The sequence below is a fragment of the Wyeomyia smithii genome, chromosome 3 (genome assembly GCF_029784165.1).
Source record: "Wyeomyia smithii strain HCP4-BCI-WySm-NY-G18 chromosome 3, ASM2978416v1, whole genome shotgun sequence".
In the NCBI taxonomy this organism is placed as follows: Eukaryota; Metazoa; Arthropoda; class Insecta; order Diptera; family Culicidae; genus Wyeomyia; species Wyeomyia smithii.
In genome coordinates, this window is record NC_073696.1 from 85,295,594 (window position 1) to 85,308,869 (window position 13,276).

At 40.4% G+C, this 13,276-nt stretch overlaps 1 protein-coding gene across 3 annotated transcripts in view; it reads right to left on the reverse strand.

The window, feature by feature from the left end:
- Nucleotides 1-13,276, reverse strand: part of LOC129727869 (uncharacterized) — a 153,345-nt gene that overhangs the window by 14,671 nt on the left and 125,398 nt on the right. The gene's annotated exons all lie outside the window — the stretch shown is intronic.

The following is a 13,276-nucleotide window of genomic DNA, read 5'->3' on the forward strand; positions in this document are numbered from 1 at the left end:
AATTATGCAATGTTTGCTGAATAATTTATTGCTAGATGAAAGAATAAAATTAAATTAAAGATATAATGGATACCTACAACACTATAGCGCGTATTGTAACTTTCGTGAGTTGCTCATATTTGGATCAATTTGTTCGGATTCACACAGTGAGGCCTCTCTTGGTGTTAATACAAAGTTTGTTTTACGTTTTGTTCAAAGTTTCAGGTTAAAGTATAGGTCACATTTAATCAATGAGTAAAATAGGGTTGGAGTCTGCAAAAGTTCATGTACAGAATATTTTCCTAGCTTTTTGCCTAGCTGGACGAGCATCGGTGTGCAAAATTTGAATATGATTGGCTCAATGGTTGTTGAGTTACATTGCAAATTCGAAGAGCTGTGTTATAATTTTAAATAACATTTGCGCTAACAAATTGGACAAAAATTGCCGATTTTTCAAGGGTCTACCTTGAAACGCACTGACAAAACAACGCATGCAGTGACAATCATATTAACCCATGAGCCAGCCGAATAAATTGGTAGCTCTAGCAGTCGAACTCTAACCGTTATGGCGAAAGCAGTGAAGCTACTCCGTTCAGATGTGTGCGCGTTTAAATAACAGTACTCCGCCGCGTCGAAAACGGACATCGTGCGACAGTTCGTGGACACCGGATACGCCCGTTTCGGCATCTACAACATCTTGACACTATTGGACAACAATGAGAGCATTAAAATAAAGCCCGGTTCCGGACGGCCGACGATCCTGAACGACAAGAAGCTCCTAAGGAAGCTGAAGAGGGAGACCGAGGGAAAAGTGGCTTAATCGCTGCGTGCGCTTGGCCGGGAGGTCAATGCAACCGGCCAAACAGTGAGGAAGTGCCTGGCGAACAAGGACATACATGTCAGGAAGCAGCAGTCCCTTTCACTAGTCTCGGAGCTGCAGGCAACGCCTGAATGAAATGGTCAAATCGATTTTCCCGGCAAATCACGACGTTGCGGTGGTGAGGGACGACGAGGCCTGTCTCATCCTGGATGGCAACGACTGGCAGGGCACTTTGTATTTTACTTCCTCCACGAAGGAAGTAAGCACCAAGGTGAAGTCTCTTTCACACACTAATTTCCCCAAGAAGGTGCTGCTGTGGCTGACAATCAGCGAGAAGGGGATGTCAAAGATGCTCTTATTCCGCTCCGGACTAGCCGTGAACGAGAGAATTCATAGTACGAAGTGCCTAACGAAAGTTACATCGTTCATCAAGAAATACCAGAAGGCCGAAGACGTGATGATTTGGCCGGATCTGGCGTCGGCCCACTATTCGAAGCGATCGTCGAAGAAGATGGAGCGGCTGAATATTAATGTGATACCCAAGTTGGTGAACCCGCCCAACGTTCCCAAGTTGCGTCCCATCGGGGATTTGGGCAAGCCGGAAGTGTAACATCTACTTCAACAATTTTGTCGCGAAAACTGAGAAGGAATTGATAAATAAAATGCAGAAAGAGTTGAAAAACATGCAGCACGCATGTTTTCGTATGCAAGGGCGAATGTTCCGGTTAACTGCCGCAAGCCGCACGCAAATTTTTTTTGCGTGTAAGCAAACATAATTACCTTCCATGGGAAATTTGTCAAACTCAATTATCTGTCTTAGTTTTTTTTTCACCACCATCCGAAAAAAGTCCATTTTTTAACGCATACGTTAGAATGTAAAAAAAAAACAAAAATTGTAGTTCATAGTCCGGAAGTTCTCACGAAATCCACCTCCTAAATTTACAGCCTAATAAGCCTCTATTATCCAACGCATCACAAGCAAGGCTGCTATTTTCTACGTTTTTGCATGAAAGTAAAAAATAGCCACCAGAAACGTTAGTGTTACCATGACAAGAAAATAGCTCACTATCCTGCAGTGTTCATTCTCTCTTCCCTTGTTTTTTTCATTATTCGTAAAAAAGAGAGTTAAGTCATCCATCAGTTGTAGTCAAAAACCTAAACTAATCCACCTAGCGGTCAAACCCAGCCTTTCTCATTCAAACTTTTATTTGTAAAAATATATTTACATGAACGCTTCAATCCAATGAATGTATTTTCACTCTTAAAAATATTGATGTTGTAATCTATACAGGGGAGTTTTTTTCGGCTTCGCAGTCTTTAAAATGTGAAAAGAAAACGATATTTTTCTCTTACACCGACGTTTCGAATAATATATATTCTTTATCAAGGCTCTACAAGTAAATTAAGATCAAAACGATTTTTAGAAACAAATACATAAATTATGCACATAACATCATTACCGAGAGGACCATTTTCCTGTGAAGTGGTTCTTCGGCTAGAGCATTAATTGTCAAAACAGAAAGTAATCATCCTAACAGAACATCCAAAAATACATTAAATTAGCTAAACATGATATCAAATACAATTCATGCTTCTTACATTATGCAAATTAACAAAAAAAACAAATTAAAAACTGTACACTTTAACGAAGCGGAACTCGTAGCACTCTCAATCATACTAAACCAATTTTTCCGTAACCAGCAACCTTGCATGCAAACTCTATTGCGCACAAGTTATGCTGTGTGACACTCGGTGGAAGCTGTCAGCGACCGTTGACGTTTGCTGTTGTTTATTTCTGTACTCCGCTTGACGTGTTGCATGATTGCTGTATATGTTGTGCTTAAGCCTTCAACATCACTGCGTTTGTTTACCGTATGATCGTTCGTGATAATGTGGCACATTTCCAACACGTTCAACGCTGTTTTTCGCCTATGTTCATCCAGGATACACACCTCATTCAACTTGAATGAATGGTTCTCGTCGATGCTGTGTTGGAGTAAAGCAGTTTTTTCCCTCAGGTGATGTATTTTGGCAATAGTAGATGGGCTGGTGGCATGTTCGTTTGACTTGAGCTCATCCAGTTTTTTAATGTTTGACCGGTGGTTGCTGATTCTTGTTTTGAGATGCTGTGTAGTGAGTCCAACATAGCACGCATCGCAGTTGGCACAGGGAATTTTGTAAATGACGTTGCTGCGATCTAATGTTGCGATCCGATCTTTGGTGTTCGTGAACAAATGGTTTATGGTGTGCTCATTACGTGTAGCGAGGGTAATTTCTGGGAAATCTATACGCAGTGATTTCTTTATGCGCGCCGTTAATCTGTCGATGTAGGGCATAGGTTTGTATGTTGTTGGCAATGTTTCTGCTGGGGCATCTTGTACGTTCTTCCTCGTTAGTCTGTTCTGCAATCTATTTCGCAGCGATAAAGGATAGTGGTTGACCTTAAGATGTTCGTCTATGATGTCGTTGATCGCTTTTGGGGGGAGGTTTGTGCTGAGTTTTCGTACTCTCATGATAAAGTTGGCAACCACATTCATTTTCATATGCAACGGGTGACAAGAGAAAAAATCCAGGAATCTACCCGAGGCCATGGGTTTGGAATACCATTCCGTTTTGATGGACTGGTCTGCTTTGCGGACTAGCACCATGTCGAGATATGGAATTCTACCTTCCTCTTCTCTTTCACACGTAAACTGTAGGTTGCTGTCATAGCTATTAAAAACATCTAGAACTTCTTCGACTTTGTCTGCGGGCACAGCAAGGATTAAGTCATCTACATATTTTTTCAAAAGTGGGAGCGGGAAATTCAACCGTTCTACCACTTCTTCGAGCAATAATTCCATAACTAAATCAGCTGCAGTTGGCGAGAAGGGATTCCCCATGGCGGTTCCAGAGATCTGTTTGAAGTACTGTCCACGAAATGAGAAGTAGCTACATTCCATGCAGAAATTTACAATTTCAATGAAAAAATCAAGGTTGATTTTCGTGTGTCGTTTGATTCTATCCCATTTGGTTATTATTGTGTGTATTACTAGACTCCTGGGTATGCAAGTGAATAGAGATACCACATCCAACGAAATAAGAATGTAGCTTGGTGGCAGTCGTACCGTATTAATGTACTCGCAGAAACTGAAAGAGTCTGTTACATTATACTCACACTCAATCGATGCTCGCACGATGCGTCCAATATATTTAGACAGCATGTATGATGGTCCTCCGATGTTGGGTACGACTGGCCGGAGCGGTAGGTCCTGCTTATGTGCTTTCGGTAGTCCATATATCCTTGGGCAATGCGATGACAAGGTGCGTAGCTGATAGGCTGTTGTTGAATCAATCAACTCTAAGTTTAGCAGGCGATTCACCAAATCGTTGTTTTGCTTTTGAAAACCTGATGTGGGGTTGGTTTTAGTGGGCTTGTATGTGTTCTCATCAGACAGTAGGTGTAGCATTTTTGAGTTGTAATCATTCTCGTACATTATAACGGTTTGTTTTCCCTTGTCAGACTGAACAATAATCGTGTCTGGGTTATCTTTGACGAAGCGCTTTGTTATTTTGCAGGCATGTTGTAAGAATGCGTTCAGAGGATCGTATGATGCTGAATCAAACGTGTGCAGATAGTTCTGAATCATATTGACGACATTGCATCGATTACGATCTCGCACTGATTTATCCGGATTGGAAATAAGGACATTTTCCAAATCCGCGATCAAGTGGAAAACTGGCACGTCAGTGACGGAGGTATATGGCAAAGCGAACTTCGGTCCTAAGCTCAACAAAACCTCAGTCTCTGGTGGAATTGTTGTTGATGTAGCGTTGTGAACTGCTTTTGGGTTACCATTGAGGGTTGGCGGATTGCTTCGATCCACGGAAACGGAGAGCAAGTTGTCAAATTTTCGTTTAGTGGTTTTCGTGCTGTGTTCGGTATGTGTTTGCAAAAAATTATCCTGGAACCGAAGAAAGCTCTGTGCGATATGTTCAGGCAGGATATGTACAATCTGTCCTTTCAACGATTTGAGCTCGTTCTGAAGCTTATTTATTGTATAGTAGGTCTGTCTGATTTCGATATTTAAGAGTGACTTCTTAAACCTGTTGATGCTCCTATTTAACTTGTTTATGAATGGGCTTTCGGTCTCGAGCAACGCGAAAACACACTTGAACGAGTTTTTTATATGGTTTGGGAATATACCTCTCCTCCGACATCTTACGAGAAACTTTTTTCGACTTATCATATTGCCATATTTTTTGTTACTTGTTGCATACTCTTTTAGTATCGTGAGGGTTGTGCTTCCGAATTCGTTGTCAATCGCTTGATAAAAGCTGGGGGGACGCGCCATCTTATTTCCACTATACTTTTTATCGACTGTTAGTTTACTCAGGGGAGTTTTTTTCGGCTTCGCAGTCTTTAAAATGTGAAAAGAAAACGATATTTTTCTCTTACACCGACGTTTCGAATAATATATATTCTTTATCAAGGCTCTACAAGTAAATTAAGATCAAAACGATTTTTAGAAACAAATACATAAATTATGCACATAACATCATTACCGAGAGGACCATTTTCCTGTGAAGTGGTTCTTCGGCTAGAGCATTAATTGTCAAAACAGAAAGTAATCATCCTAACAGAACATCCAAAAATACATTAAATTAGCTAAACATGATATCAAATACAATTCATGCTTCTTACATTATGCAAATTAACAAAAAAAAACAAATTAAAAACTGTACACTTTAACGAAGCGGAACTCGTAGCACTCTCAATCATACTAAACCAAATTTTTCCGTAACCAGCAACCTTGCATGCAAACTCTATTGCGCACAAGTTATGCTGTGTGACACTCGGTGGAAGCTGTCAGCGACCGTTGACGTTTGCTGTTGTTTATTTCTGTACTCCGCTTGACGTGTTGCATGATTGCTGTATATGTTGTGCTTAAGCCTTCAACATCACTGCGTTTGTTTACCGTATGATCGTTCGTGATAATGTGGCACATTTCCAACACGTTCAACGCTGTTTTTCGCCTATGTTCATCCAGGATACACACCTCATTCAACTTGAATGAATGGTTCTCGTCGATGCTGTGTTGGAGTAAAGCAGTTTTTTCCCTCAGGTGATGTATTTTGGCAATAGTAGATGGGCTGGTGGCATGTTCGTTTGACTTGAGCTCATCCAGTTTTTTAATGTTTGACCGGTGGTTGCTGATTCTTGTTTTGAGATGCTGTGTAGTGAGTCCAACAAAGCACGCATCGCAGTTGGCACAGGGAATTTTGTAAATGACGTTGCTGCGATCTAATGTTGCGATCCGATCTTTGGTGTTCGTGAACAAATGGTTTATGGTGTGCTCATTACGTGTAGCGAGGGTAATTTCTGGGAAATCTATACGCAGTGATTTCTTTATGCGCGCCGTTAATCTGTCGATGTAGGGCATAGGTTTGTATGTTGTTGGCAATGTTTCTGCTGGGGCATCTTGTACGTTCTTCCTCATTAGTCTGTTCTGCAATCTATTTCGCAGCGATAAAGGATAGTGGTTGACCTTAAGATGTTCGTCTATGATGTCGTTGATCGCTTTTGGGGGGAGGTTTGTGCTGAGTTTTCGTACTCTCATGATAAAGTTGGCAACCACATTCATTTTCATATGCAACGGGTGACAAGAGAAAAAATCCAGGAATCTACCCGAGGCCATGGGTTTGGAATACCATTCCGTTTTGATGGACTGGTCTGCTTTGCGGACTAGCACCATGTCGAGATATGGAATTCTACCTTCCTCTTCTCTTTCACACGTAAACTGTAGGTTGCTGTCCATCAAAACTGAATGGTATTCAAACCCATGGCCTCGGGTAGATTCCTGGATTTTTTCTCTTGTCACCCGTTGCATATGAAAATGAATGTGGTTGCCAACTTTATCATGAGAGTGCGAAAACTCAGCACAAACCTCCCCCCAAAAGCGATCAACGACATCATAGACGAACATCTTAAGGTCAACCACTATCCTTTATGGCTGCGAAATAGATTGCAGAACAGACTAATGAGGAAGAACGTACAAGATGCCCCAGCAGAAACATTGCCAACAACATACAAACCTATGCCCTACATCGACAGATTAACGGCGCGCATAAAGAAATCACTGCGTATAGATTTCCCAGAAATTACCCTCGCTACACGTAATGAGCACACCATAAACCATTTGTTCACGAACACCAAAGATCGGATCGCAACATTAGATCGCAGCAACGTCATTTACAAAATTCCCTGTGCCAACTGCGATGCGTGCTATGTTGGACTCACTACACAGCATCTCAAAACAAGAATCAGCAACCACCGGTCAAACATTAAAAAACTGGATGAGCTCAAGTCAAACGAACATGCCACCAGCCCATCTACTATTGCCAAAATACATCACCTGAGGGAAAAAACTGCTTTACTCCAACACAGCATCGACGAGAACCATTCATTCAAGTTGAATGAGGTGTGTATCCTGGATGAACATAGGCGAAAAACAGCGTTGAACGTGTTGGAAATGTGCCACATTATCACGAACGATCATACGGTAAACAAACGCAGTGATGTTGAAGGCTTAAGCACAACATATACAGCAATCATGCAACACGTCAAGCGGAGTACAGAAATAAACAACAGCAAACGTCAACGGTCGCTGACAGCTTCCACCGAGTGTCACACAGCATAACTTGTGCGCAATAGAGTTTGCATGCAAGGTTGCTGGTTACGGAAAAATTTGGTTTAGTATGATTGAGAGTGCTACGAGTTCCGCTTCGTTAAAGTGTACAGTTTTTAATTTGTTTTTTTTTGTTAATTTGCATAATGTAAGAAGCATGAATTGTATTTGATATCATGTTTAGCTAATTTAATGTATTTTTGGATGTTCTGTTAGGATGATTACTTTCTGTTTTGACAATTAATGCTCTAGCCGAAGAACCACTTCACAGGAAAATGGTCCTCTCGGTAATGATGTTATGTGCATAATTTATGTATTTGTTTCTAAAAATCGTTTTGATCTTAATTTACTTGTAGAGCCTTGATAAAGAATATATATTATTCGAAACGTCGGTGTAAGAGAAAAATATCGTTTTCTTTTCACATTTTAAAGACTGCGAAGCCGAAAAAAACTCCCCTGAGTAAACTAACAGTCGATAAAAAGTATAGTGGAAATAAGATGGCGCGTCCCCCCAGCTTTTATCAAGCGATTGACAACGAATTCGGAAGCACAACCCTCACGATACTAAAAGAGTATGCAACAAGTAACAAAAAATATGGCAATATGATAAGTCGAAAAAAGTTTCTCGTAAGATGTCGGAGGAGAGGTATATTCCCAAACCATATAAAAAACTCGTTCAAGTGTGTTTTCGCGTTGCTCGAGACCGAAAGCCCATTCATAAACAAGTTAAATAGGAGCATCAACAGGTTTAAGAAGTCACTCTTAAATATCGAAATCAGACAGACCTACTATACAATAAATAAGCTTCAGAACGAGCTCAAATCGTTGAAAGGACAGATTGTACATATCCTGCCTGAACATATCGCACAGAGCTTTCTTCGGTTCCAGGATAATTTTTTGCAAACACATACCGAACACAGCACGAAAACCACTAAACGAAAATTTGACAACTTGCTCTCCGTTTCCGTGGATCGAAGCAATCCGCCAACCCTCAATGGTAACCCAAAAGCAGTTCACAACGCTACATCAACAACAATTCCACCAGAGACTGAGGTTTTGTTGAGCTTAGGACCGAAGTTCGCTTTGCCATATACCTCCGTCACTGACGTGCCAGTTTTCCACTTGATCGCGGATTTGGAAAATGTCCTTATTTCCAATCCGGATAAATCAGTGCGAGATCGTAATCGATGCAATGTCGTCAATATGATTCAGAACTATCTGCACACGTTTGATTCAGCATCATACGATCCTCTGAACGCATTCTTACAACATGCCTGCAAAATAACAAAGCGCTTCGTCAAAGATAACCCAGACACGATTATTGTTCAGTCTGACAAGGGAAAACAAACCGTTATAATGTACGAGAATGATTACAACTCAAAAATGCTACACCTACTGTCTGATGAGAACACATAGAAGCCCACTAAAACCAACCCCACATCAGGTTTTCAAAAGCAAAACAACGATTTGGTGAATCGCCTGCTAAACTTAGAGTTGATTGATTCAACAACAGCCTATCAGCTACGCACCTTGTCATCGCATTGCCCAAGGATATATGGACTACCGAAAGCACATAAGCAGGACCTACCGCTCCGGCCAGTCGTACCCAACATCGGAGGACCATCATACATGCTGTCTAAATATATTGGACGCATCGTGCGAGCATCGATTGAGTGTGAGTATAATGTAACAGACTCTTTCAGTTTCTGCGAGTACATTAATACGGTACGACTGCCACCAAGCTACATTCTTATTTCGTTGGATGTGGTATCTCTATTCACTTGCATACCCAGGAGTCTAGTAATACACACAATAATAACCAAATGGGATAGAATCAAACGACACACGAAAATCAACCTTGATTTTTTCATTGAAATTGTAAATTTCTGCATGGAATGTAGCTACTTCTCATTTCGTGGACAGTACTTCAAACAGATCTCTGGAACCGCCATGGGGAATCCCTTCTCGCCAACTGCAGCTGATTTAGTTATGGAATTATTGCTCGAAGAAGTGGTAGAACGGTTGAATTTCCCGCTCCCACTTTTGAAAAAATATGTAGATGACTTAATCCTTGCTGTGCCCGCAGACAAAGTCGAAGAAGTTCTAGATGTTTTTAATAGCTATGACAGCAACCTACAGTTTACGTGTGAAAGAGAAGAGGAAGGTAGAATTCCATATCTCGACATGGTGCTAGTCCGCAAAGCAGACCAGTCCATCAAAACGGAATGGTATTCCAAACCCATGGCCTCGGGTAGATTCCTGGATTTTTTCTCTTGTCACCCGTTGCATATGAAAATGATTGTGGTTGCCAACTTTATCATGAGAGTACGAAAACTCAGCACAAACCTCCCCCCAAAAGCGATCAACGACATCATAGACGAACATCTTAAGGTCAACCACTATCCTTTATCGCTGCGAAATAGATTGCAGAACAGACTAATGAGGAAGAACGTACAAGATGCCCCAGCAGAAACATTGCCAACAACATACAAACCTATGCCCTACATCGACAGATTAACGGCGCGCATAAAGAAATCACTGCGTATAGATTTCCCAGAAATTACCCTCGCTACACGTAATGAGCACACCATAAAACATTTGTTCACGAACACCAAAGATCGGATCGCAACATTAGATCGCAGCAACGTCATTTACAAAATTCCCTGTGCCAACTGCGATGCGTGCTATGTTGGACTCACTACACAGCATCTCAAAACAAGAATCAGCAACCACCGGTCAAACATTAAAAAACTGGATGAGCTCAAGTCAAACGAACATGCCACCAGCCCATCTACTATTGCCAAAATACATCACCTGAGGGAAAAAACTGCTTTACTCCAACACAGCATCGACGAGAACCATTCATTCAAGTTGAATGAGGTGTGTATCCTGGATGAACATAGGCGAAAAACAGCGTTGAACGTGTTGGAAATGTGCCACATTAACACGAACGATCATACGGTAAACAAACGCAGTGATGTTGAAGGCTTAAGCACAACATATACAGCAATCATGCAACACGTCAAGCGGAGTACAGAAATAAACAACAGCAAACGTCAACGGTCGCTGACAGCTTCCACCGAGTGTCACACAGCATAACTTGTGCGCAATAGAGTTTGCATGCAAGGTTGCTGGTTACGGAAAAATTGGTTTAGTATGATTGAGAGTGCTACGAGTTCCGCTTCGTTAAAGTGTACAGTTTTTAATTTGTTTTTTTTTGTTAATTTGCATAATGTAAGAAGCATGAATTGTATTTGATATCATGTTTAGCTAATTTAATGTATTTTTGGATGTTCTGTTAGGATGATTACTTTCTGTTTTGACAATTAATGCTCTAGCCGAAGAACCACTTCACAGGAAAATGGTCCTCTCGGTAATGATGTTATGTGCATAATTTATGTATTTGTTTCTAAAAATCGTTTTGATCTTAATTTACTTGTAGAGCCTTGATAAAGATATATATAATTCGAAACGTCGGTGTAAGAGAAAAATATCGTTTTCTTTTCACATTTTAAAGACTGCGAAGCCGAAAAAAACTCCCCTGAGTAAACTAACAGTCGATAAAAAGTATAGTGTAATCTATACATATAAAAATGCAATTCGGTCTGTCTGTCTGTCTGATCCATATAGGCTCGAAAATTACCGAACCGATCGGCGTGAAAATTTGTATGTAGGGGTTTTGGTGCCGATAAAGGTTCCCAAGATAGTTTGAGACCCCTCCCTTTTCTGGAAGGGAGGGGTCCCATACAAATGAAACAAAAATTTCTACACAACTCAAGAACAAACCAAGCAAATGAAACCGAATTTGGCATGTAGATGTTTTAAGGGGTAAAAAATATGTCCATAATGTTTTGACACCCCTTCTTCTTTTGGAAGGGAGGGAAGTCATACAAATGAAACACACATTTTTGCACATCTCGAGAGCTAACCAACTAAATGGAACCAAATTTGGCAGGTGAATGTTTTAGTGGTAAAAAATATGTTCCATAATCGACCTCAGGCAACATTTTGGATTGTAAGATGGCAACTTCCGGTTTCTGGAAATCAGCCTGAAATGGACGATTCCCATTAAATATGAGTATCTCCGGAACCAGAAAGATGCACAGAAGCTAAAAATTGATCACGGACACAATCTTGAATTTTAAGATGGTGACTTCCGGCGTCTGGCAAACAGCCGGAAATGACCAAATACCATTCAATATGAATGTTTTCGGAACCAGAATCACGCACAGATGACAGAAATTGATTTCACAGGCAATTTGAAAGTTCAAAATGACGACTTTCGGTTTCGGAAAAGCAGCCCAAAGTGACCAAATACCACCCAATATGAGTATCTCCGGAGCTAGAATGTTGCAAGAACACGACTATGAATTGTAGGATGGCAACTTCTGGTTTCTGGAAAACAGCCAAAAATGGCCGATTTCCGTCTGACATGAGTATCTTCGGATCTAGAATGATACACAGCAGCTGAAATCGACCACCCATCCCATTCTGGATTCTAGGTTGGCGACTTCCGGTTCCTAGGAAACAGCCGAAAATAATCGAATAACACCCAATATGGGTGTTTCTTCAACCAGAATGACGCTCAGAGGCTAGAAATTATCTTAAATACCATTTTGAAATCCAAGATGGCGACTTCCGGTTTGTGAAAAACAGCCTTAACTAACCAAATACCATCCAATATGAGTATCTCTGGAACTAGAATGATGCAATGAGCTAACAATTTACCTCAGGTACCATTTTGAATCGCTAAATGGCAACTTTTAGGAAACAGTCGAAAATGACCGAATATTACTCAAAATGAATATTTCCGTAATCGAGATGATGCATAGAAACCAAACATTGGCCCTGAACACCATTTTGAATTTAAAGGCGACCACTTTTAGTTTCTGGAAAACAACCAAAATAACTAAATACCTCCAAATATGGGTATTTCCGGTGTCAGATTGATGCCGGAAAATCTGCTGAAAATGACCGAATACCACCCAATATGAATATATTCAGAATTAAGGCGATGTACAGAAGCCAAAAGTCGAGGATATTGTCATTTCGATAAACCCAATCATTTCAAACGATTTGTTATTTGACTTTGATCTTATCCTATGGCTGATTCGTCGTGCATTTGCAGACTTTTAACACATCGCAAGGAATCAATCTTTGAATTTCTTCTCTTTCCAAAACTTTTGAGCAACATATCAAATTGTTATGAAGTTTGTTATTTGTAAGTTGCGAGAGATGACTCGTTCGTATGACACTAGTTATGTTCAAATAAGTCATTTAATCTTTGAGATAATAGACTTCCGTTGTTTTATCAACAATTTAATACATAACGGTTGCTTAAGTTCAATTATAATCAAATGAAACGGGAACGTATAAAGCAGCCAAACTTTGAAACCACGTGTTCAATCATAATTCATCAGTTAACCCTTAGCCTGATCATCTGATAATAATATTGATAATATTGATCAAATCGGTTGTGTGGTTTCTGAGATAATGAAGTTTCGCGATTTTCACATTTCGACACATTACAGACAAAGTTACAGTCCGATTATAGTTAAATTCAATAGGGTGTTATGAGGCTGCTAGACCTCTCATTTGACTTTAATTCAGTGGAAATCGGTTCAGCCATCTCTGAGAAAAGTGAGTGAGTCCAAGTAGTCTTCGGAATATATTCCTTTTCATAGCTGGATTTCACATTTTTAAACATAACAGGCAAAGTAATGGTCCGATTGCAAAACAAATCAATAGGGTCTTATGGGGCAACTAAACCTTCCATTTGACACCGATTTTATGAAAATCGGTTCAGCCA